Source organism: Bactrocera neohumeralis, chromosome 2 (assembly GCF_024586455.1).
Source record: "Bactrocera neohumeralis isolate Rockhampton chromosome 2, APGP_CSIRO_Bneo_wtdbg2-racon-allhic-juicebox.fasta_v2, whole genome shotgun sequence".
Classification (NCBI taxonomy): domain Eukaryota; kingdom Metazoa; phylum Arthropoda; class Insecta; order Diptera; family Tephritidae; genus Bactrocera; species Bactrocera neohumeralis.
Genome location: NC_065919.1, coordinates 73,038,490 through 73,044,489, shown reverse-complemented (window position 1 = coordinate 73,044,489; position 6,000 = coordinate 73,038,490).

Genomic DNA, 6,000 nt, shown 5'->3' with positions numbered 1-6,000 from the left:
CGAGTAACCACTTGCAAATGTACGAATGTTGAAGTATGCAGCATATACGCCTGTGTTTGACGTGCGAACGAAACGGGAAACGGATATGTGAGCCGAAGCGGGGACATTTGGACATTCGTAGGTCGTAATGACAACAGTGAAAACCGAAGCAAGTTGCTCTTAAGCCGCTGTCAGCTCTCTTACTCCGTCTGCATGAGCGCTCTTTCTCCGACTTCAAGCGCTCTCTTAACTATTTCAAAGTGCGTTCGTTCCCATGCTGCGCGCTAGCGGCTGTTGAAATGAAAATGGAACGCACCTTGTATAAAACTTCAAATCGACGCTTTTCGTTAAGCGCAAATTGCATCGCCTTGTAGGGGGCCCTCTGCGCTGTGCGGAGCCTTCCTTGTTGAAGTGAGCATTTTTGCGCTTCGTTTATTAAATTAATGAATTTGTGTGTTTTAATTAAAAGCGAATGTGTGCGTAAGTGGCATTAGCATACAAGTGCCAACATGTCGACCGGCACTTTGAAATCTTAGCATTAAAAAACTTTGTACACACTATAATCAATGTAGCTTTTAATTGCTTTGACGATGTGTTTGACAGACATAACTTACAAATGAAATTTAAGGAGACTTTAAATATGAAAATTTTTGAGCTTACCGGATAAATTTCAGTCAGAGTTGAACTTAAATTGATGTAGTTTGACATCATTAATAATCATTAGTTTAAATACATTGGAATATTGAAACTCATATATCCGTTTATTTCGGATTTTTCTTTAATTTTGGAAAACATTTTCTGGTATTTCTAACAAGAATTCCCTGGACACAGTATTAAGATCAATAAACTGCTTTGAAATTAGAAAGTTTTTAGGTAGGTTCTAGTCAACAGTGCATTTTCTATAAAATAATATAATAAAAGTGTGTACACAAATTTTTTTTTTTGATTTCGTTTGATTAGTTTATATGAATAATTTACTCGGATATTGTAGCGGTATCTCAGATATTATTGCTCAGATATTATTGCTGCCAATGCTGTTCTCTCCCCACTCTCGCTTCCATGCGGAGCAGCTCTTTTATGGTGTGCGACCCCACTGAAGTGCATGGTTCTGGCCCCATTATCAACCAGCTCATTGCCGACTACTACAGGTTAGGTGTATCCGGTTGCACACTGATAGGCGGTTCAGCCTTCCTATACACTGCTTCTTGCTGCTTGACTATCGCTAAGTATAGCGATAGTACGGTAGAGAGTGCTTTCTGCATACTGATATATAGCAAAGACTTCTGCTTGAGAGATGCTCGGAGAATGTCTCATTGGTATGGACAGTTTGATGCCTTTCGGTATTTTCAAGCCGTCAGTATACCACTGGATAATGCTGCCCTTCAGTATTATGTCGAGTGTGGATTTGTTCCACTCCGCCTTACTGCCGAGAGTATCTCTGATCTTCTTTGTGAAGTTAACCCTTTTCGTAACGCCGTTCCTTGGAAGAAGGGCTAGGCTCATATTACAACATCGCCATTATCCAGCGGATTCTGAAGTGAGTTGGTACAGAGCAGTGTTAGTGAACTTGCCTGCTCTGTAGGCGTGCTGACTGGCGTTTAGGGGTGCGATTTTCTGCGCTTTCAATCTTATATGGTTGTACACAATCTTTTCCATCCCTTTTAGCATGAAGAATGTGAGATTAATTGGCCTGAATAATTTGGCCAGCGAGTAGTCCTTCCTATCTATCTTGGGGATGAATATTAAGTTCGCTATTCTTCACGATTCTGGAATATACGCCATCGCAACGCTATCCCTTGTCAGTCCTACAAGGTGTGGCAGATATCTTGCATACCTTGTTGCAAAAGAGGTGGAAAGATGCCGTTCACCCTTGGTGACTTATAGTTCGAGAACGACGCCGGCATTTCTCCCGTCCATCGTTTTCGTGAAAGCTTCAGGTTTTTTGTTATGAGTGTGGCATTGACACACTTCCTACCTAAAATACTTACCAAAATGTGACACAAGGCATGCTGAGAACCTCTGTTATCTCTCTGATGTCTATACGATGATTTTGAAGAATTGTATTTTTTAATTTTTGCGATGATTCGTTATTAACAGAGGCGACTTTCTATGAGACAAGTTTTTAATGACATCACGACCTTCACAGAATGCTTTGTGTCACTCAAATACTTGTTTTCGTGATTAAGTAGACTTCCCAAATCTCTTTTGAAACTAGTCTACGTCAGATGTTTTCTGAAAGCTAATCAAGTCACTACAATAAAAGAAGTTCTGTTATCTTGAGTGCGATATACGATAATATCAGCTAAGCCACGGCATTAAAATGTGAAGCAGGAATAGGGGAGTTGATTTTCGGGAACTATCTAGAAGCAGAAATAAGTTTAAAGCAGACTTAAGTAGACCAAAATCTGTATATTTCTCAAAAGTTGTTTGTTAACAACGAGCTGTTGAGAGAGAATATTTTAGAAAACTACCAGCAAAGGACGGATTGTTGAGCTGTTCAGTAGCTCTTAACTAAATTATAACCCAAAATAAATAAAAATTACTTTTGATAACTGAGTTTCATACGATAACTCAAATACAAGAAATATATATGTATATAGAGAGACACACAGTGCCGCACTGTTACCTTTTTCACCTTGCGGTTAAATGCCGCATCTTCCCAGACTGCTGCTCGTCTTATTATGAAGACTAATTTCTTTTTATGTGCGCACGCTCTCGCATCATCATCATAATTGCTTGCCACACATGCGTCAACACTTTCACTAATTTGACGCAGTTGCATGCAACACTGCTGTTTTATGCCGCATAACTTTGTTGAAAGCAGTCGAGAATATCTGCTTTGTCGCTTTGTTGTCACTCACTTATACTGTAGTATTTTGCTTCATTGTTGCTTCATTTATTATATGCTGTTGCTGTTGTAGTTGCGCAAAGAACACAAGTGCATTATATTGTTATTTGATATACGTTTGTGTGTGCGTGTATGTACGCTTGACTACTCATTTACGTATTTGCAGCGCAATGCAATTATGTGTCGAAACGCCTTGATTGCAACACGTGCAACACGACTAATTCTCATTCTCACACTTAGCATTGTTCAACTATTTATTTGTGTTTATACAGTTTTAAAATGTGGCATTTGTGTGAGCAAGTTTAGTAGTGTGTGCTGCAGCTCCTTTGTGTGGCATGAAATTAAAAAATTGTTATCTGTATTTTAAGTGTGAATGCACAAGTGGTATGCGTGACACAATAACAATGTTGCGCATTGTTTCACAAGCGTAAAAATAATAAAAATAAATAGAAGGGTAACTATGGCGGCACCGCAGCTATAATACCCTTCACACGTGCACTTTTGGAATAGCATCGAGTGTCCTTGTGATAAGACTGGTTTAGGTGCCAGGCCGCAGCGGAATCGCAGGAAACTGTAAAGCTGATGAACTGTAAAGCAAGGAAAGACACCCTAGAACCGCTATAGCTAGAAGGGGAGCGGATCGGAGCTCATGTATCCTCTCGACTTCTATTACCACACAGTAAGGCTTGAAATTTTACCTGACGCCATCCGCAGAAACTGGATGGCAGAAGATGAGGTGGAAAGAACTTAACACTTCCTTTTTGACTCTCCCACATTTGGCAGGTCAAAACTTAAACATATTTCCTTTTGGATGTTACAAACACTTTGGCAAACTGAATATAATACGAGGGTATAGGTTAGGTTATATTAGTCTTGAAGGCCAGTGAGCCAGGCATAGAGCAGTTTTGGTTTTTGATGGAGTTCAACTACCTGGGCCATTACGAGTAGTCATCCTTTATGATGCCTCGATTGAATTTCAACAGCCTCTGTGGCCTCATTATCGATACCTCTTCCAGCGTGTCATACCGTGGGAATCTCAGATGCTTACAGCGTAGTCTTGTCATTGCGAGACAAGTGCACAAGATATGCTTCATTGTTTCCTGGAGCCTTGCTCTAGATATTTTCTGCAGTCTTCTCGATCCGTGAGCCCCATTCTGCGGGCATGTGTCACCACCAGAGAATGACTAGTTAGTATTCTGATCATGTTCCTACAGTCTCTTCTACCAAGTGCCGGTAGAAATTTTGTGTATTTCCGATCTACCGTGACTTGACTTTTGCAGTTTTGCACCCAGGTAGCTTATGTTAAGGGTATAAAAACGTCGAAAAATTTTTACCCAAATTTGTATTTTTTTTTGTAAAAATGACTGCCTAAAATACAGTGCTGTTTAAAGGGGTATAAAGATGGCAGAATGGAACCTCTAACCTCCGTTTATACATACCTATTTTCTATGTACGTATGTGTGTGTATTTCAGAACACGCCATTGTCTGCTCGTGCGTGTGTTCCCCTACAATTGTATTAATGAAAATGAAATACAGTTTTTCTGCAAGTTTTATTCTCCTTTCACTATACTACCCCGTTTGCTCATAAGTATGCGTGCAACTGTATTTTTCCATTTCTTTTTTCACCTCTTCTTTGCTACGGAATTATCCATTTCATTGTTTGCATTTTTCTCACACGTAAACAACAATTAAAAGTTTTTCCAACGGACAATGGCATGTCCACAAACGCAAGCACTCAGATTAATACACACGCACACACACTAACCACACTGCCGTTCAACTCGCTCATTTACCGTTGCCGCTGCCACCACCCGCGTGTGCGCCAATCCGCAATTATCGCTTAGCAAATCTACTTCCTTTTAATATCTTCACCAAATGCGTGGAGTGTAAACAAGAAAATAAGTAACAAAGCAAAAACAGCAACAGCAGCAGCAGCAACAACAATTGCCACAAATAGCGGCTGTGGCAAAGAAAATAATAAGTAGCAATTCTAGCTTCATCAACGAAAACAAATACAGCATCAGCTTGCTTGCACAACAACGAGCTTAGCGAGCGCGTTCTTCGCAGCGCCAGCACCGTTAGGTATAACAGCAGCCGTAGACACGTCAGCACCAGCAACAACAGCAATAACAATTGCTGCAATGAGTAATGGCAAAAGCAAATCAAAGAATTTTCGTAATTTACTCTCATCGTTTGTGTTTGCTTTAGTGCAACAACAAATGCAACAGTAGCAGCATTAACAGGAACAACGACAACAACAGCAGCGAAATCAAGTGTTTGTCGCGACGCTTCGCGCCTAAAACAGCGCACATTGATACAGCGCATTCCGTCGCTCTTTCCGATTCCGTTCCGTCGCCATTTCGTTCCGCTTGTGTGTTGCGTATTGTGCGTATTGGGCACTTTTATTGTTATTGCGCCATGCAATTGTGAAAATCATCTCTTCGTATGCTGATAACGAAAGTGTCTTCTTTGCCGTTTCATTCGCGACTATTTGGTTGGAAGCGCCGATGGCTTTGCTATTTCGATATTTTGTTAGGCCACAAACAATTGTGACGGCTTGTAGTGAGTAAGGTCTTGAGTTCGTGCTTGAGAGTTGCCAATGGGTTTTAATTTTACAACTTTGGTGGCTGATTGGTTGATATTTTTTTTGCCGTATTTATTTTTATTTATTGCTCTAATCTTCGTTATTCGGGGGAATATTCTAGTCCAGAGGAATGAATTTCGGGTAATGTCTGGAGAGCCAAAAAATTTTATTTACCATTTTTTTATTAGTTATTTATTTACATTATAAGAATACAAGGAAAAGAAAAGTTCAAAAGTTATGATCAACTGTTGAGTGGTAGGTCTGAAAAATTTGGCACGTGACTACACTCACGAGTTTTGTTTTAGTATAATTAAAAATCAAACCGGCGGTCATTTTTTATTTCAGGAAGGTATTGCAATTGTTTGGAGACATAGTCTACTATGCAGTGGACCATACGAGGAAGTTTTAGACATGCACTCTGGACCATAACGGGATGCATCTTAATGTCTCCTATCGAAAATCTGCACAGTAAGGTCTATATGCTTCCAGTAAGGGAGCATAATGAACCCCTCTCCAGGCAGTTTCTGTTGGGACATTTTAGTAGAAATCATCCCTGCAGTCATCTGCTTGCAGCGAAACCGCCTCCTA